The 23,622-nt window shown below is 32.2% G+C and overlaps 5 long non-coding RNA genes across 5 annotated transcripts; 1 reads left to right on the top strand and 4 right to left on the bottom strand.

The window, feature by feature from the left end:
* Positions 1-1,667: 1,667 nt before the first annotated feature.
* Positions 1,668-15,023, bottom strand: LOC126880232 (uncharacterized). Its single transcript, XR_007696507.1, has 2 exons — positions 14,345-15,023; positions 1,668-2,517 (listed from the first exon to the last, which is right to left on the bottom strand). It is a non-coding gene; the product is annotated as an uncharacterized LOC126880232 (long non-coding RNA).
* Positions 3,456-4,661, bottom strand: LOC126880236 (uncharacterized). The gene is made up of 2 exons (XR_007696512.1): positions 4,434-4,661; positions 3,456-4,278 (listed from the first exon to the last, which is right to left on the bottom strand). It is a non-coding gene; the product is annotated as an uncharacterized LOC126880236 (long non-coding RNA).
* LOC126880235 (uncharacterized) lies at positions 4,813-5,168 on the top strand. The gene is made up of 2 exons (XR_007696511.1): positions 4,813-4,931; positions 5,030-5,168. It is a non-coding gene; the product is annotated as an uncharacterized LOC126880235 (long non-coding RNA).
* Positions 15,024-15,290: 267 nt separating the features above from the next.
* Positions 15,291-16,654, bottom strand: LOC126880233 (uncharacterized). The gene is made up of 2 exons (XR_007696508.1): positions 16,255-16,654; positions 15,291-16,106 (listed from the first exon to the last, which is right to left on the bottom strand). It is a non-coding gene; the product is annotated as an uncharacterized LOC126880233 (long non-coding RNA).
* Positions 16,655-17,214: 560 nt separating this feature from the next.
* On the bottom strand, positions 17,215-20,606 carry LOC126880234 (uncharacterized). Its single transcript, XR_007696510.1, has 3 exons — positions 20,319-20,606; positions 18,672-18,929; positions 17,215-17,834 (listed from the first exon to the last, which is right to left on the bottom strand). It is a non-coding gene; the product is annotated as an uncharacterized LOC126880234 (long non-coding RNA).
* Between the last annotated feature and the right edge of the window lie 3,016 nt (positions 20,607-23,622).

Genomic DNA, 23,622 nt, shown 5'->3' with positions numbered 1-23,622 from the left:
TTAAGTGCACTTTACATCAACAATAAATTGAACAATAAATTGACCAAGTTATTCAAGGCCAAATTTGACGTGTTCTCAAAGCACAATTTGACATCCATGTTTGTTCGTTATTAACTTGACGCCAATAAATTCGTGAATTTCTTGAAAGCAAAATTTTCTTGTCCTCAAAAAAATTGAAGGAACTTGGAATAAATGTTGTAAAAATGTCAATATTTTCAGTAGTACCAATGCAATGATTTTTTTATTAGAAGCTTTTGAATGTCGTTTGTTTCTTTGTTTGAGTAAAGTGTTTGATTTGAAACAGAATAGAATAGAACAGATTAATAAAATAAATAAAATAGAGAGATAGATTAGAATAGATATATAGTATAAAATAAACTGAAATAGAATAGAGTAGAATATAATAGAATAGATGTAATATATATGTAGATACTTACTAATAATAAAGTATTTGATTTAAAACAGAATAGAGTAGAATGTAACAGATTAAATGAAATATATAGATAGATTAGAATAGATATATAGTATAGAATAAAGTAAAATATAATATAATAGGTGAAATGATTGTGAAAAGCAATAGTTTTAAGTACCTAGGATCGGTATTACAGAGTAATGGAGAAATAGATGGAGATGCATGCAGTAGAATTAGGGCTGGATGGATGAAGTGGAAAGAAGCGAGTGGTGTGTTGTGACAGAAAAATTCCAATGAAGCTGAAGGGAAAATTCTATAAAACAGCCACAAGACCGGCTATGATGCGCGGAACTGAATGTTGGGCAGTGAAAAAGAAAGCGGAACAATGAATGCATGTGGTGGAAATGAGAATGCTTAGATGGATGAGTGGAGTGACAAAGAAGGATAAAATTAGATATGAGTATATTAGGGGAAGTCTAGGTGTGGCACCAATTGATGCCAAAATGAGAGAGCATAGGTTAAGATGGTTTGGTCATGTTCAACATCGAGACGTTAATCACCCAATACGAAGAATAGCTGAAGTGCAGATTCCTGGAAGGAGTAGGAGAGGAAGACCAAAGAAGACGATAAGGCAGGACATGTTGGTAAAGGGGATTAACATTGATATGACTCAAGATAGAATTGTGTGGAGAAATGCAATTAGGGAAGCCGACACTGCATAGGGATAAGGCAAAGAGAATGATGATGATGATAATAGGTGTAATGTGTAGATACTTATATAGAATAGGTTTGAAATAGAGTAGAATATAATAGAATAAAGATACTATATACCTACATAGATACATCCCTAATAGCACAAGGATGTCCTTCACAGACTTTAGGGAGGTCCGTTTTCGTCCAAGGAACGTCCTATTTTGGTCCAAATGTCGCGCTACCGAATGTCTGTTGGACGTCCACTTAAGGTCCAAAGGGACGTACATTGGACCTTAATCGGACGTCCTAGGGGACGTAAATTGGACCTTAACAGGACGTCCTATTTTGGTCCAAATGCCACGTTGCCAAACATCCAATGGACGTCCACCTAACGTCCGAGGGGACGTTCAGTGAATGTCAATTGGACCTTCATAGGATGTCCCAGTTTGGTCCAATGTCTTGCTGCCGAACGTCCATCTAACGTCCTGAGAGGACCTCCGGTGGACGTCTAGCATCGATATTTAGACCTGTGGAGAATGTATGGTGGGAAATAAAAAATATATTTTTAAGGAACTTATATTACATCTTATATTAAATTACAATTATTGGATATTACATTATTTACATTAAATTACAATACACTTCTCCAAGAAATTAACGCACCACCTTAAAAATAGGGCATTTTTGATGTCTCGAATTTTCTAAACCTGTTGTCTCATCTGAGTGATTTTTTTATAATATAGCCTAGGCTATAGGTTACATCCTTAAGCTTGTCATGCACTGGTAGCTATACTGTAATATATGTATATTATATCATATCGCTCTCTATAGTAATGAGTGAGCCTGCAGACAGGGAACTAATGGTTCCGTATGTGCAGGCTCACTCATTACTATAGAGAGCGACGTGATATAATGTATATTACAGTATAGCTCCCCGTGCATGACAAGCATAAGGCAGTAACCTATAGCCTCAGGCTATATTATTATAAAAAAATCACTTAGATGGGACAACAGGTTTAGGAAATTCGAGACATCAAAAATGCCCAATTTTTAAGGTGGTGCGTAATGCACTGTATATATAGGTAAACTTATATACAGGCTGTAGCAAAAATAAAATTTTTGTGTTTATTTAGTTGGCTATCTATTATAGTGTACAATCATCTAGAATATTTTGAACAAACTAAAAACATGAATATATCATCGAAAAAATAATAAAAAGGTCTTAAAATGCTTGGTTAGATATTAAGATCTAGTTAAAAAGAAACCAAAAACTGTATATTTTCTACAGAACGTAGATTATGAATTTTTAAGCCAGCTAATCCCATTTATTATACAGGGTGTCCCGAAAAGATTGGTCGTAAATTAAATCACATATTCTGGGACCAAAAATAATTTGAATGAACCTAACTTACCTTAGTACAAATATGCACACAAAAAAAGTTACAGCCCTTTGAAGATACAAAATGAAAATTCGATTTTTTCGAATATATCGAAAACTATTAAAGATTTTTTATTGAAAATGGACATGAAGCAATATTATTGCAGTAACATCTTAAAGAAAAATTATAGTGAAATTTGTGCACCCCATAAAAATTTTATGGGGGTTTTGTTCCCTTTAACCCCCCCAAACTTTTGGGTACGTTCCAATTAAATTATTTCTGCGGTACCATTAGTTAAACACTGTGTTTTTAAAACTTTTTTACCTCTTTCTATTTTTTCGATAAAGCTCTTTTTATCAAGATACGGCTTCTTTTTAAAATGGTTCAAAATATACCTAAAAATGTAAATCATAAATAAATTTTCATATTATTAGTCTCTACAATCGTACTTAACCATATACAAATATGTGGTGGATTTGACAAATATTCAAAATATCACGATAAAAACTGACTTCAAAAAAGTACTAAGAGGCAAAAAAGTTTTAAAAACATTGTGTTTAATAGTACCACAATAATAATTCAATTGTAACTTACACAAAAGTTTGGGGGGGGGTTTAAACGAACAAAACCCCCATAAAATTTGTATGGGGTGTCGGGTGTCCAAATTTCACTATACAGTGGAACCTCGATTATCTGTCTCTCTATTAACTGTTAACCATTTTGTAAGAGAGACTAAAAACTTTTTTTACAGTCACCTCCTGTTTTCATATGATATTTTTTGACATGTTTTGTAGTAAATTCAATTATCTATTTACTACAAAACATGTCAAAATTTACATGTGAAAACAGATGACCCTAAAAATGGTTTTTCGTCTCCTACAAAATTCATGAAAAAGCAGATAGGAGGTATTGTCACATCACCGACGATATACCAGAAGTATATGTGGCCATACCAAATAATACATCCTTGATAAATATAAACATTTTTATTGCACAAAATATATATATTTCTATATATATATATTTTTTTCCATAATCATCACTACGATGATGATTCATTTGTATTGAATTGTACATTGCAATTCTCTGATGTTTGGGAAAAAGGGCTTAAGTCAGAATTGCACATCGATAATGTTTTGATGATTTCTGGACCAGAAAAATCGGCTCTTTTTATTGGTACATACAGTTTAAGTCTGCAACACTTTTTTTATGGTCCAGAAATCATCAAAACATTATTGATGTGCAATTCTGACTTCAGCCCTTTTTGCCAAACATCAGAGAATTACAATCTGGTCATAACTGACCAATGAGCAATTTTAATTTAACCTAAATTACTACTGTTCCTTAAAATGAAGAGCTTACCCTATAGCGTCTCTTATCTAATCTAACAAGATCGTGCACTATTCTAACATACACAGGCACACAAGCACTACGCTCTGCTTTTCACTATCACCTATCACTCAAACTAGTTCAAAAGGCTTTGTCCTCTTCAATCTTCTAGTTTGTCCAGTAGTAGATATCGAGGAGCTGGATTTCCTCAATATTCTCATACTTATGAAGTTGTTGTTGCTCATGACCTCCTGCTATCTTCTTGATGACTATATTATCCAGGTTCCATTCCTAGGTCTTGATATTTGTTTATAAAGTAATATCTTATTATGCATCGACAATGTGGAGTTTCTTCCAACTAGTCAATACACTTTTTATAGGTATCTTTCTTTTGCCTTTCATAGCCACAACAAGGCTATAATACGTTTCCTTCCTGGTTTTTTTGTAGACCACTTTCAGCTGATTCTAAAAAATTAAAATGAATGGTAATTTTTCTATTCTTTACAATTAAAAATCAAAAGAAATAGGAAATAGGTACTACTATTTACAGGTAATAATATGCATAAATAATTCGTTTCCTAAAGAATACAGAAAATTGAAAACGTTTTTATAATACTTACATAATTGTTTAAACAAAAGAGACCCAGCCAGAGCAAAACTAACAGACAGAACTGCAAAAAAGCCACTAATTTCCATTTTCCCACCCCCTTATCTTATATGCATTTTCCAATCAAAATTTTTAGGTTGTCATGAACATGAAAGACTCAACCTCAACAAATAATAATAAACAAAAAGCTCTACTTCCACTTCCCGCCAAATGGACACAGGTTGGTGACACTGAATTCACGCCAAATAAATGAAAAAATAGAACAATTTTTCTTTTTCGTCAATTTCTTCACGTGAAGTTTATAACGAACAAACTTAGATGTCAAAGTGTGCTTTTACACGTCAAATTTGGCCTTGAATAACTTGGTCAATTTCTTGTCCAATTTATTGTTGATGTAAAGTGGACTTTATTTTATATGGTCGGTTATGTGATGTGTTTGGGTAACCATAAAAAGCTGATCTGATATTCAGTCGTGTTTTTTGATATTTTGTAATCGAGTACCTTTTTAAAGGTAAGTTTTTCTGATTGTAAGGTAGAGATTTTCTGATTGTAGGTACTGTTTATCCAACAGTTTTAAAATCCACATTTTATTTCGCGTTTTGTTGTTAGGTCTAATGGCTCCCATCAGGTGTTGTGTGCAGACGGTGGAAAAATTCAACGAGTAAACATATATTTAATCCAAATTAAATACTCATATTTATATGTAAAATGTCACATTATTGTATAAATAAATAATTAAGAAACAAAAGTTGTTTGTGTTGTACCTTTATTGTCCACTTGAATAAAATATTAAATATTGGAAGTACCGTATGGAGGCTATGATGTACCTAGCATGGAGGCTAGATTACGCCACTCTTCCTATCCAATCAACAACAAGAACGTTTAGAATTTCACACCTATCATGTCGAAGCTACAGACCACTTATGTGGAGGCCAGATTTGTAGTATCCTTCCATTTAACCAGGAGCTGAGATGGCGCTGAAATACGTGTCATGTTTTTTAAAGAGTAAGATCGCATTCTACCAAATCACACAACACTTTTTTCTATGTTTTCTCGTTTGTTTTTGTTGATGCAGTGTGTTTATGTTATACAAAAGAAAAATATTGATATTTTAGTTATTAATCTTGGATTTTGAGACTATTTTATACGTTTATACTTGTTTATTGTATTCATTTTTAAACAGCCATATTATTTCCAGCAAAAGTTATGGAACGTTTACAGATAGTAATATTTATAAAAAATAAACAAATTACTTTCTGTTTGCTTCCTATATTTTGTAAATTTTTAAAGCTTCCTCCCAGACTCATTTGAGTATTATAAGGTGGTTAATTTTACCGAAATAAATGGAAAGGATGGCGCATTTAATGCAGTGATTTGAGCTAATATATAACAACAGGTGCCGTGGCCGTTAGTAGGCATCCGCTATGAGAGAAATTTTTTGGAAAATACGAAAATATACATTATTTTAAGCTATTCTCAAAAAAAAATTTTGCGGATTATCCATTAGTTTTCATAATAAAAGACTTTGAAAATTGGATTTTATACACTTTTTTAGACCGCCATATTGATAATTACATGTGACGTTGCTGGATGTTGCCAAATCTATAAAAATTTTTAGTTTTACAAGTAACAAATTTTGACGCATTTTTGTGGGGAAATGGACCTAACCTAACCAAACCTGGACCGTACGGGCATCGGTACAGGAGGGATTTTTCTCGATTTATCTTTGAAATCTAGGGATTTTTAAAGTGTGACATAATTTTTATATTTATTGCTAGTGCCACCTACTATGTAGTAATTAAACAATTCAAATTTAACAATACAGTTTTCTTCAACTTTGTTGGCGTTTAATGTTTTGTTACAAATTGACAGCTAACAATGACATTTTCTTATTTTTTTGTTAAAATTGACAGCTGACAATGACATTTATAATATTTAACAAAAGGTAATGACAATTTCTTCTTTTTTTTTGTTGACATTGACAGCTGACAGTGACATTTTCTTCTTTTTTTGTTGACAATGACAGCTGGCAATGACAGTTTTTTTTGTTGACATTGACATCTGACAATGGCATTTTCTTCTTTTTTTGTTGACATTGACAGCTGACAAATGGTAATGGCAGTTCTTTCGTTTTTTTGTTGACATTGACAGCTGACAAATGATAATGACAGTTTCTTCTTTTTTTTTGTCGACATTGACTGTGACATTTTTTTGTTAACACTGACAGCTGACAATGACATTTTTTTTTGTTGACATTGACAGCTGACAATGACATTTTCTTCTTTTTTTGTTGACATTGACAGCTGACAAATGGTAATGGCAGTTTCTTCGTTTTTTGTTGACATTGACAAATGGTAATGACAGTTTCTTCGTTTTTTGTTGACATTGACAGCTGACAAATGGTAATGACAGTTTCTTCTTTTTTTTGTTGACATTGACATTTTCTTCTTTTTTGTTGACATTGACAGCTGACAATGACATTTTTTTCTTTTTTGTTAACATTGACAGCTGACAATGACATTTTCTTCTTTTTTTGTTGACATTGACAGCTGACAAATGGTAATGATAGTTTCTTCTTTTTTTTTTGTTGACATTGACAGCTGACAGTGATATTTTTTTCTTTTTTTTTGACATTGACAGCTGACAATGACATTTTCTTCTTTTTTTGTTGACATTGGCAGCTGGCAAATGGTAATGGCAGTTTACATAATAAATGGCAGTTTACAATTAATAAACGGGCAGACTGCAATTGCGCGCAGCGGTCAGAAAGGAGGAAGACCTAACCCTTCGGTCCAAACCTAACTTACGGGTAATAGAGTGAGAGAACCGCAGGAGGTATTTGACCGCTGCGCGCAATCACAACCCACCCTAATAAACATAGTTTAATTTGTATCTCTCCATTGACCTCACCGTACATAAACGGCGACACTGTCTTTCTTTGCACTTAAACTGTTTTTTAATTAATCAAACACTTTGCAAATGTTGGATTAATTCTAAATCACTTTTTTGTGTGATATTATTAATATCAAAATAAGAAGTTACATCCATTTTTCGATACTAAACGTGAATGACAACTAATCTTGTTTTGACAAATTTTCAAATTCCAAAGATATTTTGATTTATTTAAATTACATCAATATTTAAAACAGAAAACCTTACGATAAAAATTGGCAACCTAGCACAGTCCTTGTCGAATGTCGATCTAAATGTCATAAACATTTTGTGATTTTGTGTTGTGAATTTGATTACTTGATTGCAAAAATGTTGACAGAGAGAATTTAAAATTTTGTTGGATTATAATATTTTCAATATAATCCAGTATTCTAATAAAAATAATGAATTATACCGCACTAATATGGATTAATAAGATATAAATAAAAGGTCAGTACCTACAAATATAAAATATACACTTCTATTTGGGGAAAATATGTCTGAAATTAGTAAGGTTATGTATGGAAAAAACCAATTTGTAAAGTTGATTTTTATTTAAATGAATGAGTAATCCGCAAATTTTTTTCGGGAAAATAGCTTAAAACAATGTATATTTTCATATTTTCCAAAAAATTTTACCCGATGCGAATGCCTACTAACTGCCACGGCACCCTTCTGTTGTAAAAATAGTTTTCTGCTTGCTTTATTTCCATTTTACTGATTTAAGAAAATAATATCACATTCACAGCACACATTAATATACATAACTACCTATTATTAATATGAAAATAAAGTAGTAAATTAATCAAAACAATACAATTCACAAACACAACCTCAAAAAATTCACAAAAGAAAATCAGATGACGATCATAGAGGTATATATAGGGCTTTTCATTCACAGTCATTTGTTTCGAGCTACTGTCATATGTCGTATAATCCGTGTATATTAGTATTATACACAGATTATACAACATATGACAGAAGCTCGAAACAAATGACAATCGATGAAAAGCCCTATTAACATAGAGGGAGCCTACCTTCCGCGCTTCCTGACGACAAGATCTCATGGACTGGTTTGCTGCATCTCTTTCTAACACATTGTATTGGAAATCTATGATGACATTCAGTGTGAATATAGGCACGGAAGAGGAGGACAACTGTAGCAGCTTTACTATGCGTAAGAGTGAAACAGCACTAATCCAAATAAAAAAGATGGTGTCGTCACTTCGTTCTGAATGACACTCTCTCTATGCTAATATATAACTCTATGATGACGATCCCGAATCCCGAACGAGCCGTTAAAAACCGCTATGAATTCCACGATTTTATTGGTTAGCACTACCCACGTGATATCTGTGTTCGTATTGGTCAGAGAATTAAGCAATAAAGACAAATGACAATCAGCTGTGATGGAATTTTTATTTTGATGTAAATTCGCGATGAAAAACAAAGTAGCTGACCTCTGGTGGAATAGATTTAAACTACTATAAGTGGTATAAACAAACCAGAAAATTGTTGATTTGAATGGAATTTGGTCACTATTAAAAAATTTTTAGTAAATTTCAGCATTATGAGTACATTAAAATATTTTAAATCAAATCGGTATTGTTCTATTCCTCAATTGAATGTTTGTTTATACCATTTATATCGGCCATTTTCTTGCAGGGGCGTCATTTGATAGGGGGCAGGGGGGGCATTTGCCCCCCCCCTGACCCTGAAAATTACTGAAATTTAGAAAAAATAGATTAATTTTGTATTATGTTTGCATATAAATGTATTGTATATATAATGCTTGCCCCCCCCCCCTATCAAAATTTCAAATGACGCTCCTGTTTTCTTGCATTCGACCTGCCCTCTATATTCCGTTTCAATCGCGAATATTATTACTGATAATATTTATAAGCAAAATTATTCTACTGCACCTACAGTGACTCACAGCCTCAATTCTGAAATGATACAGTCGCTACTCAATAAAACTAGCTTGTGTCAGTGACTCAATATTAGAAAAAAATTACATACTGAAAGTAAGTTACTACAAGTCCTCTAAAACAGCATAAGCTATGTTTTGGGTTTCAAATATACCATACTTAAATAACAATAATCTTTTAATTATTTTGTGTATGATTTTGATAGCAGCTAAAATGATGTAAACTTTTAAAGGAGAATATTAATAAAGAAAACAAAACTCCTTGTTGCTTATTTCTTTGGCTGATAGAAGATTTATTTCTTGCAGTTCAGCTATGTAGATTATTCTTTTGTAATATCCCTCTAATTGTTTCTGGGTTACATCTATTTCCAAACTCTCTTTCCACCTCATCTCTCAAATTTGGTGCACTTTTTTGGGATTATTTGCTATTTCTCTGACAATACATCTTAGCTATTAGGACTTTGGAGATGGCTGCTCTGAAAAGTTCGTTTGATGTACAACTGTACCATTCTCTCAGGTTGCGCAGCCACGATATTCTGCGTCTCCCTATGCTTCTTTTTCCTTGAATCTTTCCCTGCATAATGAGTTGGAGCAAGTTGTTTTGGCCCATACATGACAACATTTTTCATATGAATTTCTAGTTACATACAACCTATCTTTTCATGTCGTAAGGCCAAACCCAGTTATACCAGGAAATTGGCTCAGGCCATAGCATTATTCTCTACATATAAAAACTTAAGAAAGTGTGTCCTTTTAGGTGACACAACAGATCGAACACAACGAGCCATGTGTATCTTTTTCGGTACACAGTGTTGAGGACAGTGTGTATCTAAAAGGATACACTGGCGCTAAGGCTGTTAATTATTGCATATTTGAAACCCAAAACATAGCTTATGCTATTTTAGAAGACTCATACTAACTTACCTACTTTCAGTATGTAAGTTTTTTCTAATAAATATTGAGCCACTGACACAAGCTAGCTTTATTGAGTAGTGACTGCATCATTTAAGCTGTGAGCCCCTGTATATGTTTATCAGTCATGGCCTAGCTACACATTAAAATTGTTTCGTTATCATTTCCTGCGTTGCTTTCTTCAGCGTGCACACTGATTTTTGTACAGCAGCTTTTGTAGCCAATAGTTACTCTTGTTTGTTTTCTAGATTTTTCCTAATCAGGTGCGGGAGCACGCCAAATAGAATTCTATTTTAGTGACCTCACGTTGCATAGCAACCGTCGATTCTCCCATTATGAAATTCTATTTTGTGACGTCAGCAAAATAGTATTCTATTTGGCGTGCTCCCGCACCAGGACTTGATTTCTTTTTGGTTTGTTACTAACTCCCTTCTACAATAGAGAGTTTGGGGCTTATTATTCGCTAAAGTGTTGGAATGCTTGTGGGTTTTGATATATGTACCTACTACCACAACTCTCAATACAAACTTTGATCAAACTGATAGTGTGACGACTAGATTTTTATAATTTGAACAAACTCCAGTTGTGACGTCACTTCCTGAGTTTGCTCAAACTGTTTGATCAAATTATTTGATAGTGAAACCACGACTTTAAGGATTTAAGTAACATCAATTTAATTTGCAATAAAAAAGATCATGAAGATTTGACGATGCTTGTAAATACATACACCCGATTTAGATAATTTAAGTGACAGCAATGTTTAGATTGTTTTGTCAAATATACCTACATGCAACAAAAAATTTAATAAAAATTTGCAAAAAAAATTGAAAGTGTTTTAAAGGTTTCAATATGTAAAAACATTGAACCACAGGAACGGTTTTTCTCCACAAAGGAACAAAAATCGTAGCAACATATTAATACGTGATACATTTAAAAATCCAAATGTAAATGAAATTTCAGACTTTTTAAAAGGACACAAGACACAACATGCCCTATACTTCACAAAATGCCGAAGAAAATCATAATTATTATATAATATAACATATAATTTCCCCTAAATTACTTTTCCCCATATCCAGTATATTAACTTTTATGTAAATTATCTCTTTTTAATTTTCATGCATTTATAATTTAATTTATAAGATCTATTCTAGGGCTGCCGTGTTTGTATTGAACAACTGAAATAAATAAAAAGAATAGGTACATATTATAACTATACAATAATTGTTTATATTTTTTATGAGATAAAAAGAAATATTTTATGAGACTAGGTACAGTCTAGAAAGAAGACTAGTAGAAACGAATAAATAGTGTTTTTTAATCAATACCGTTTTTCAATACATTTTGATTTTCTACCACACTTATTTCTATCATAAAAATTGTCAGATAAACAAGAAATTAATATTTATCCATCATCCTCAGTCAGCTGACTTGTTTTCTTGAAACGACACTTTGCATACAATATTGGTATTTAAATATCCCGCTCTGTCATTCTTAATCATTTGACCAATAGGAACACAGATATCACGTGGGTAGTTCTAACCAATGAAATCTTGGAATTCATAGCGGTATTTAACGCTTCGTGAATCCCGACCTATCGTAGCAAACGTATCAAACCTTAGACAAGGAAAGAGAGTATCAAACACGCTGTTATCGGATGCGCACGGGAAACAGAATTTTGGCCGACTTCGCGCATGGAACAAATTTTTCGAGGAGTGAGCTTAAGTGCACTTTACATCAACAATAAATTGAACAATAAAATTGACCAAGTTATTCAAGGCCAAATTTGACGTGTTCTCAAAGCACAATTTGACATCCATATTTGTTCGTTATTAACTTGACGTCAATAAACTCGTGAATTTCTTGAAAGCAAAATTTTCTTGTCCTCAAAAAAATTGAAGGAACTTGGAATAAATGTTGTAAAAATGTCAATATTTTCAGTAGTACCAATGCAATGATTTTTTTATTAGAAGCTTTTGAATGTCGTTAGTTTCTTTGTTTGAGTAAAGTGTTTGATTTGAAACAGAATAGAATAGAACAGATTAATAAAATAGAGAGATAGATTAGAATAGATATATAGTATAGAATAAACTTGAAATAGAATAGAGTAGAATATAATACAATAGATACTTACTAATAAAGTATTTGATTTAAAACAGAATATAGTAGAATGTAACAGATTAAATGAAATATATAGATAGATTAGAATAGATATATAGTATAGAATAAAGTAAAATATAATATAATAGGTGAAATGATTGTGAAAAGCAATAGTTTTAAGTACCTACTATCGGTATTACAGAGTAATGGAGAAATAGATGGAGATGCATGCAGTAGAATTAGGGCTGGATGGATGAAGTGGAAAGAAGCGAGTGGTGTGTTGTGTGACAGAAAAATTTCAATGAAGCTGAAGGGAAAATTCTATAAAACAGCCATAAGACCGGCTATGATGCACGGAACTGAATGTTGGGCAGTGAAAAAGAAAGCGGAACAACGAATGCATGTGGTGGAAATGAGAATGCTTAGATGGATGAGTGGAGTGACAAAGAAGGATAAAATTAGAAATGAGTATATTAGGGGAAGTCTAGGTGTGGCACCAATTGATGCCAAAATGAGAGAGCATGGGTTAAGATGGTTTGGTCATGTTCAACATCGAGACGTTAATCACCCAATACGAAGAATAGCTGAAGTGCAGATTCCTGGAAGGAGTAGGAGAGGAAGACCAAAGAAGACGATAAGGCAGGACATGTTGGTAAAGGGGATTAACATTGATATGACTCAAGATAGAATTGTGTGGAGAAATGCAATTAGGGAAGCCGACACTGCATAGGGATAAGGCAAAGAGAATGATGATGATGATAATAGGTGTAATGTGTAGATACTTATATAGAATAGGTTTGAAATAGAGTAGAATATAATAGAATAAAGAGACTATACATCCCTAATAGCACAAGGATGTCCTTCACGGACTTTAGGGAGGTCAGTTTTCATCCAAGGAACGTCCTATTTTGGTCCAAATGTCGTGCTACCGAATGTCCGTTGGACGTCCACTTAAGGTCCGAAGGGACGTACTTTGGACCTTAACAGGACGTCCTATTTTGGTCCAAATGCCACGTTGCCAAACGTCCACCTAACGTCCGAGGGGACGTTCAGTGAATGTCAATTGGACCTTCATAGGACGTCCCAGTTTGGTCCAATGTCTTGCTGCCGAACGTCCATCTAACGTCCTGAGAGGACCTCCGGTGGACGTCTAGCATCGATATTTAGACCTGTGGAGAATGTATGGTGGGAAATAAAAAATAAATTTTTAAGGAACTTATATTACATCTTATATTAAATTACAATTATTGGATATTACATTATTTACATTAAATTACAATACACTTCTCCAAGAAATTAACGCACCACCTTAAAAATAGGGCATTTTTGATGTCTCGAATTTTCTAAACCTGTTGTCCCATCTGAGTGATTTTTTTATAATATAGCCCAGGCTATAGGTTACATCCTTAAGCTTGTCATGCACTGGGAGCTATACTGTAATATATGTATATTATATCATATCGCTCTCTATAGTAATGAGTGAGCCTGCAGACAGGGAACTAATGGTTCCGTATGTGCAGTCTCACTCATTACTATAGAGAGCGATGTGATATAATATATATTACAGTATAGCTCCCCGTGCATGACAAGCATAAGGCAGTAACCTATAGCCTCAGGCTATATTATTATAAAAAAATCACTTAGATGGGACAACAGGTTTAGGAAATTCGAGACATCAAAAATGCCCAATTTTTAAGGTGGTGCGTAATGCACTGTATATATAGGTAAACTTATATACAGGCTGTAACAAAAATAAAATTTTTGTGTTTATTTAGTTGGCTATCTATTATAGTGTACAATCATCTAGAATATTTTGAACAAACTAAAAACACGAATATATCATCGAAAAATTAATAAAAAGGTCTTAAAATGCTTGGTTATATATTAAGATCTAGTTAAAAAGAAACCAAAAACTGGATATTTTCTACAGAACGTAGATTATGAATTTTTAAGCCAGCTAATCCCATTTATTATACAGGGTGTCCCGAAAAGATTGGTCGTAAATTAAATCACATATTCTGGGACTAAAAATAATTTGAATGAACCTAACTTACCTTAGTACAAATATGCACACAAAAAAAGTTACAGCCCTTTGAAGATACAAAATAAAAATTGATTTTTTCGAATATATCGAAAATTATTAAAGATTTTTTATTGAAAATGGACATGAAGCAATATTATTGCAGTAACATCTTAAAGAAAAATTATAGTGAAATTTGTGCACCCCATAAAAATTTTATGGGGGTTTTGTTCCCTTTAACCCCCCCAAACTTTTGGGTACGTTCCAATTAAATTATTTCTGCGGTACCATTAGTTAAACACTGTGTTTTTAAAACTTTTTTACCTCTTTATATTTTTTCGATAAAGCTCTTTTTATCAAGATATGGCTTCTTTTTAAAATGGTTCAAAATATACCTAAAAATGTAAATCATAAATAAATTTTCATATTATTAGTCTCTACAATCGTACTTAACCATATACAAATATGTGGTGGATTTGACAAATATTCAAAATATTACGATAAAAACTGACTTCAAAAAAGTACTAAGAGGCCAAAAAGTTTTAAAAACATTGTGTTTAACAGTACCACAATAATAATTCAATTGTAACTTACACAAAAGTTTGGGGGGGTTTAAACGAACAAAACCCCCATAAAATTTGTATGGGGTGTCGGGTGTCCAAATTTCACTATACAGTGGAACCTTGATTATCTGTCTCTGTATTAACTGTCACCTCGGTTAACCGTTTTGTAAGAGAGACTAAAAACTTTTTTTACAGTCACCTCCTGTTTTCATATGATATTTTTTGACATGTTTTGTAGTAAATTCAATTATCTATTTACTACAAAACATGTCAAAATTTACATGTGAAAACAGAGATGACCCTAAAAATGGTTTTTCGTCTCCTACAAAATTCATGAAAAAGCAGATAGGAGGTATTGTCACATCACCGACGATATACCAGAAGTATATGTGGCCATACCAAATAATACATCCTTGATAAATATAAACATTTTTATTGCACAAAATCTTGTCATATATTTTTTTCCATAATCATCACTACGATGATGATTCATTTGTATTGAATTGTACATTGCAATTCTCTGATGTTTGGGAAAAAGGGCTTAAGTCAGAATTGCACATCGATAATGTTTTGATGATTTCTGGACCAGAAAAATCGGCTCTTTTTATTGGTACATACAGTTTAAGTCTGCAACACTTTTTTTATGGTCCAGAAATCATCAAAACATTATTGATGTGCAATTCTGACTTAAGCCCTTTTTGCCAAACATCAGAGAATTACAATCTGGTCATAACTGACCAATGAGCAATTTTAATTTAACCTAAATTACTACTGTTCCTTAAAATGAAGAGCTTACCCCATAGCGTCTCTTATCTAATCTAACAAGATCGTGCACTATTCTAACATACACAGGCACACAAGCACTACGCTCTGCTTTTCACTATCACCTATCACTCAAACAAGTTCAAAAGGCTTTGTCCTCTTCAATCTTCTAGTTTGTCCAGTAGTAGATATGAGGAGCTGGATTTCCTCAATATTCTCATACTTATGAAGTTGTTGTTGCTTATGACTTCCTGCTATCCAATTATTCTTGATGACTATATTATCCAGGTTCCATTCCTAGGTCTTGATATTTGTTTATAAAGTAATATCTTATTATGCATCGACAATGTGGAGTTTCTTCCAACTAGTCAATACACTTTTTATAGGTATCTTTCTTTTGCCTTTCATAGCCACAACAAGGCTATAATACGTTTCCTTCCTGGTTTTTTTGTAGACCACTTTCAGCTGATTCTAAAAAATTAAAATGAATGGTAATTTTTCTATTCTTTACAATTAAAAATCAAAAGAAATAGGTACTACTATTTACAGGTAATAATATGCATAAATAATTCGTTTCCTAAAGAATACAGAAAATTGAAAACGTTTTTATAATACTTACATAATTGTTTAAACAAAAGAGACCCAGCCAGAGCAAAACGCAAAACTAACAGACAGAACTGCAAAAAAAGCCACTAATTTCCATTTTTCCACCCCCTTATCTTATATGCATTTTCCAATCAAAATTTTTAGGTTGTCATGAACATGAAAGACTCAACCTCAACAAATAATAATAAACAAAAAGCTCTACTTCCACTTCCCGCCAAATGGACACAGGTTGGTGACACTGAATTCACGCCAAATAAAATGAAAAAATAGAACAATTTTCTTTTTCGTCAATTTCTTCACGTGAAGTTTATAACGAACAAACTTAGATGTCAAAGTGTGCTTTTACACGTCAAATTTGGCCTTGAATAACTTGGTCAATTTCTTGTCCAATTTATTGTTGATGTAAAGTGGACTTTACTGATTCCTCCTATACTGTGACGGCACCGTCAACGAAAAGTTTATAAATGCACCCCCGAACGTCGAACGTCAAGGTCACCGTCGAACGTCAAAGTCACCGTCGAACGTCAAGGTCACCGTCGAACGGCAACGTTAACGTCAACGTCGAGTTTATAAATAGCCCTTAAACGTAGTTCAATGTAGACCTAATAATAAAAAAATCTCTTAATTAATGGAGTAGAGCATCATGTACCTAGTACTAATCCGTTGGCATCCAATGTAAGCCAAATTGTAGATCAGATTTCACCATGTAGTTAGAACATACATCTTGACCAGTGTTTGGCATTGTGGCTATTTAGCAAGGACAGAGAGTAAGTAATCGTAACCACACTTTTCAATTTTTAACATTCAAAATTTCACCCTTTTCAATTTTACTAAGTGAGATTACTTACTTTTAGGTTCACTGATGATGGACTGATAAGTCCGAAAACGTTTTGAACGTAATCCGTTTGGATTTTTAAAAATTTTTTAGAATTTTTATTAAATATACCGACTACACTAGGGAGTTTTACTTCATGTTAATTTTATTTAACTAGATGGTATACAGCCAACCTTCGGGTATTATCCCGTTTTATTTTTACCAATACATAATTACTCATGATGAATAAGTACATTATAATTAAAAATGAATAACCATTTTCATATCGCTGCATCACAAAGCCGTCTTATTATATTTCAGTTCATTTAGAGAGCACAATAAGCACTCTGACCAAACAGTTTCAAGACTCATTAGTTTTTCCATCAGATAATGCACATGTTGCTATCTCCAAACCGTGTAGCTGTAAGGGAGCTCGCACACCAAAGCAATATAGTACATCACATGTGGCATGCATTGTGAAAAGATACGCACTGAGTGTCACATCTGGTTTTCGGTGACTTTCGAGTGACCACTCAGTGCATATCTTTTCGCAATTCATGCCATATGTGATGTAGGATAGTGCTTTGGTGTGCGAGCTCACTAACATATGTACATGCATTGGGTTCTTCTTCTTCTATCTTGCTTTGGGCATACTCGGCTGCAAACTTCACTATTACCGGCCATACACATACAATGTGCATTTGCTATGTCATCATAACTGGCTATCACCCCACCCAAACATTTAGTGATTTAGCAATAGCTTTTTGGGAACCCTTCATCTAAAAAAAATATTTTAGCTTTTTGGCCTGTTTCAACTACAAAAATTTATTTTTATTACAGTATTTGCGTTCTTTAGAATGATTGAAAATATTTTATTTAAAATCAGACATTCATATAATATAATTTTAGAACAAACAATCATGACTGTTTATGATTATCTTTTCTATCATAGCCATTACATGTCGTCAACCTAATCTGTAAACTGTGTAACTCCATTTATCCAAATTGTACAGGAGACACAAAAAACTATTTTTCTAAATATGACTAATGCGAATACTATGTACCTCCAATTTTAAAAGATAGGATGCTAAAATGGAATATTTTCACATATCACTAACATTTGTATATTGTTTAATGAGTATTTAATATTGTTTCATACAGATATACAGTAAAACCTCCGTTAACCGAAATAATTGGGGGAAGTGCGTTTCGGATAACAAGAATTTTGGTTAAAAATAACATTGCTTTTTGTACTCTTCTTGTATCAAATTACATAGTTCTTGGTCAAAGTTGGTATTAAAACATACTATGAGGTGAATTCGTAATGTTTTCTTTATTGTAAAATAGAACAAAACAATAAAATTAAGGAAAATGAACATGTTTGAAATGTTTTAAAAAACAATTTCTGTTCTTTTGACAATTATGTTTTGCAGCTATGTTTATTACTTATATGGACGTTTCGGTTAAACGATGTTTCGGTTAAAAAGGGTTCGGTTAACGGATGTTTTACTGTATGAACGTAAATAAATCTAATATTTAGAACCAATTTATCCAAAAGACACTAATACTGTTACCCATATATTTCTTAATGGTGAATAAATAAAATAAAGGCCTACCTTTCCAACAATAATATAGAAATCATTAAGAATTTTTACTCCAGCTTTCAAAACAAATCCAGCTGTAAAATATTTATGTGCCTGGAAGGCTTTTGTATGCTTTCATCTGCTGCTTAGAGTAGTAACTGTGAGCCTCCACCAGATATGTATAAATATCTATAATAGTAATTTGGTGGAATGCACTTTACTGTAAAATCCAATTCTGACTGAACTGTATATGGATCTAAATCTCCAATTATTTTCAGCTTCAATAAATATCTAAAACAAAAGAAATAATGTTATCGCTTACAGAATTCATCATTATTGATAACAGGGAAAAATTAACAGTAAATAAAAATTGTTTCGTCCAAGGTCCCTATACCATAGGTTGTATGGTAACTTTGACATTGACAAATGAAATATTGTCATCGTGACGTCACCCAGACGATCAATTTTACGAATTGTTTGTAAATATAATAGGATACGTGATACGTGGTCTGGAGGCTATATTTGGTTATTAAATATCGTTAGTGTTTTAATTTGTGTTTATATCTTGAGATATAATGTATCTATAGATATCATTAAGTGTTTTTAATATAATAACTTAAACCCAAAACTCTTTTATAAGTGTTAAGATACATTTTAATGTGGTTGTATTAAGTACCTACTTACTTACTGGATTTTCTTTCTGCTGTATTGTATAGTAAAGGACATTCTTGTATAGAGACATTACAGTTCTGTAATGTCTCTTGCGGTTCTTCACATCAAGTTTACATCATCTGTGTAGGTTACAATCTGCTTAGACTTATTGAACAATATATCTAATTAAGTCTATAGATAATAGATCTATTATATGTAATTCTTTCATATAAAATTATAACCAATATTGCAGCTGTCTGAAGATAGTTTGAATAAACAATTATAAATTAAATGAATATATAAAATGGGGAAAATTCCCTTTATTGCACTGAAATTGTATTTTTTTATAATTTACTGTTAATGTAAAACTTCACAGGTACCTATATTGAATGGAATCATAATTTTTTAATAGTTTTAGATATTATAATCCAGTACCCAACGTAATCAGATGCTCTTATGTTAAACTTAAGGGAAAAACTACTAATTTTGATACATAAATCTTTAGTTAAATCTCTTTTTCACCATGGTTTACATGTTAGGAGGAATTTATAATAATGTACTATTTTACATGCATTATCCCCAATTCAAAATTATTATATACCTACTCAAAATCATTTAAAAAAAGTAAATTATATTCAACCCATTATTAATATACCTAGGATATTTGAATGATTTAGTCCCATATATACACAAGAAAGAATCTCCTTCTGCTTTAATTAAGTAGTAATGCTATTCTACTGCATATATTTAATTACAATTATATTCTATGATTTTTGTAACTCTACAGGTATCTACCACATTTTTTTAAAGAATATATGAAATAAATAGTCATTAAAAATCCAAACGTATTTTTTTTAAATATACACATTTTCAATACATTCCTACTTTCCGAGTTCATTTCAATGAGTGAAGTGAATGAATTTGAATGCAGCATTCTGGGTGACGTCACTCCCGCCATTAGATTCTCGACGCTGATTGGTGGAAAGTTACCATGCAACCTGTCTATTTATGAACCTTGGTTTCGTCTACCTTTCTCCAACATCTAGAGTTTCCAATAATAATTTCCTTAAAGAATCACTTTGCATTGTGGTAAAGTTTATAAAGTTCACAAAAAACAGCAAACGAAATCCAAATGAATCCAAAATAAAATACAAGGATAAACAATAAACAATGAAAAATCATTGATGAAACCATAACCTCAACTGTCATCAATATACGACTAACTTCACAACGGCTCTTAGCTTGGTTTAATTTGATACCACATTGGCGCTGCGATCTTAATCCGAATCGCCAATCCGCTGAGAGGGTTGACATGGAGGGGATGACACATATCGACCGTCCGCATGATTTGAGTTTCCACTAGACTTGTGTTATGGACGGATTTTACGGGCTGTGATTGGTCGTATTCAAATGAAGGACAGTTGCAGTTTTAAGGTTATACAGTCCGTCTAATTTACTTACCGTTGCACGTCATTATCTACGTTAGAGATCTAAGTTGACATTGTTGCCCAATTACAAAAAATTCTTGAATTCGTTTTAAATCAAATACATTACACAATTTTTTGAATTTTTGCGGACGTGGTTTATACAGCAAAACAAATTAATATTCAATGTAAATAAATAAAAACTTTAGAAATAGAAAACACGAATTAAGTTATAATCTTACGTTAAAGTACATAATAAAAACAGTAAATATAATGAAACAAATACTTATAATAAAGAATATAAACAAATATGAAGTGTCATCACCGCAACTGTCAAATAAATGTTACCAATTTATGCCAAAATATTACCTTCGTTCGATTATAGTTACAGTGTATTCCTAACAAATGTGCTTCATAAAAACGATTTTTAATCAATTTATACAAATTAAATGAAACATATTATTGTGTATTTCTTTAAGTTATCATTAATAGAACTCTTTAAGTATTATTTCTACGCGTATATAACAAAATATGTCTAGTGGCTGTAATGCCAGTGTACTCGGCAAAGTGATTCTAAAAAAGAACACAACTACCTCCTAAATATTTCGTGTTGGTATCATGTGACGTCACGGGCTATGACGCGAATGACGTGCAACGGTAAGTAAATTAGATGGAGTATACATGGGTTATACATATTTACATTTTAAATTATTTGTAACATAGTTCTTCTACAATAAATATATTTATAAATGTAAAGTTAATATTTTTCAGAGTATTTACGTACTTTGTATGCTGTTTTTTATTAAGTACTTATAGTTTTCTCCGATCTACATTCAGCAAAAATTATATAACTAGGGGGGTAGAAAATTAAATACTATAATTTATACTTATAAAAGAGATAATATTATATTTATTTGTGTGTTAAAAATGTATGATTAACTTTCAGACTAATACTAAATTGGCTCCGAGGCGAACAAAGTATTAACATATAAAAGTTTAAGGGTTGTAAGAACTTCAGAAGGAAATTTTAATACGAGAGTGGCTATTCCCCTGCCTAAACTGCAGTACATATTTAATTTAATTTAATGAATTGCCATAAAATAAACAGTCGTACTAACTTTTATGATGGAATTAATGGTAGGTATAGAGAAAAAAAAACAAATATAACGCTTTTTAAATTGTTTATTAGTGAGCTGTTCTTTAGATCATACATAAGGTCGATCATAGACTATGCCAGCATCTTATATGCATCTGCTGGCACCAATTTATTAAAGAAAATAAATGTAACGATCAATTGCTGAATTCAATTGATTGTTTGTCTAGGTGCCATGAGATCCACTCCTGTTGAAGCGTTATTTGGAGAAGCCATTGAATTACCACCACAGTTCTGTACCATCCGTGAATAAGTGGATAAGTCAAATCTTAAATTTTTTACATATTCCTCAAAACTAATAAAATGTTTAAAATGGCCATACCGAAAAGTTTGCATTTTTGAGTTATCGACTTATTCGAGTTAATTCTTAATAAAAATTCTTCTTTCTCGAAACTCCTTATGCCCCTCAGGGGTGTCGGAGGTCTTTTCATCCTCTATCCATCTCTTCCGTTTCTTGTGGTCCTTGCTAACTTTCATTTGTTTATGTGTTTTTCCTGCCCAATTTCTATAATCTGATCGATCAGCTTTTTCTTGGCCTTCCTTTCCTTCTTTTACCATACCTTTTTGATTCCATCACCTGCTTTGGTAGTCTTCCCTGGTCCATTTGGTTAATGTGTCCATACCAATTTAGTTTCTTTTTTGGATCTTCGTTATTATAGATTGCTGTTTTAGCCTTTGTCTAATATCCTCATTTCTTATTCTGGCCAATTTTGTTTTTCCTGCTATTTTTCTCAACTGCTTCATCTCCGCTGCGCTTATTGTACTGTCTATTTTTGCATTGTTTACCCATGTTTCACTTGCATAATATTAAAGTTGGTACGTATATTGCATTGTATACCTTTAGTTTTATTTCTTTCTCTATTTCTTCCTTTCCAAATATTGTTTTATTTAATGCATAGTAGATCTTATTTGCTTTTTTCGCCCTGTATGTGATTTCTTTGTCTACCTGTCCATCCTCTGATATTATTACTCCCAGGTATTCAAATGTCGAGATTTATTCCATTATTTCATTTTTGCGACTAAATAACGTTTTGTTTATTTCTTCCCTTTTCTTTTGGGTTACTATCATGGTCTTGATTTTCTTTACATTTACCTCCATTTTCAAATTTTCTATTTCTTCCACCCATATATTCATTAATTTTTGCATTTTTTCTTTATCGTCTGCTATTATTTCTAGGTCATCTGCATATAGTAATCCTTCCATTTTCACTGGTACTAAATTCCTATACCCTATTGTTGACTATTTGCCTTGACCTTCTTTTAGCACTCTTCATTACTCGATCCATTACTATAATATGAATGAAACTGGGCTGAGACTGTCCCCTTGTTTTATTCCTCTTCTTAGGTTTATTATTGGCGATCTGTTTCCATTTATTTGTACTTTGGCCAGTACATTTCTATATACTTTTATATGTACTTTTTGCCACGCTTATTATCTTTTGTGGGCTTTCCAGGTCTTCCATTACTGACCATATTATTTCTCTATTTATAGAATCAAAAGCAGCTTTAATATCTATAATCGTAATATATGTGTTGTCTTTACAACACAAAAATTCCTACCCAAAACTGCTCAAATCAACTTAATCTTTCACTAAAAAAAATAATTGTTGGAAATAATGGGAGTGTATACTAAACTCACAAAATTTTGTGGAATTTATTTCTATAAAATATTTTTATTTTGTACAATAAATACTTTTCTCATCTGTTATCAATACATTATAAAGGTGTAAATAAATAATTATTGATTGGTGTATGG

This window comes from Diabrotica virgifera, chromosome 2 (assembly GCF_917563875.1).
Source record: "Diabrotica virgifera virgifera chromosome 2, PGI_DIABVI_V3a".
In the NCBI taxonomy this organism is placed as follows: Eukaryota; Metazoa; Arthropoda; class Insecta; order Coleoptera; family Chrysomelidae; genus Diabrotica; species Diabrotica virgifera.
Note: the sequence above shows the minus strand (reverse complement) of the source record. Positions and strands in the feature narration are given on the sequence as shown.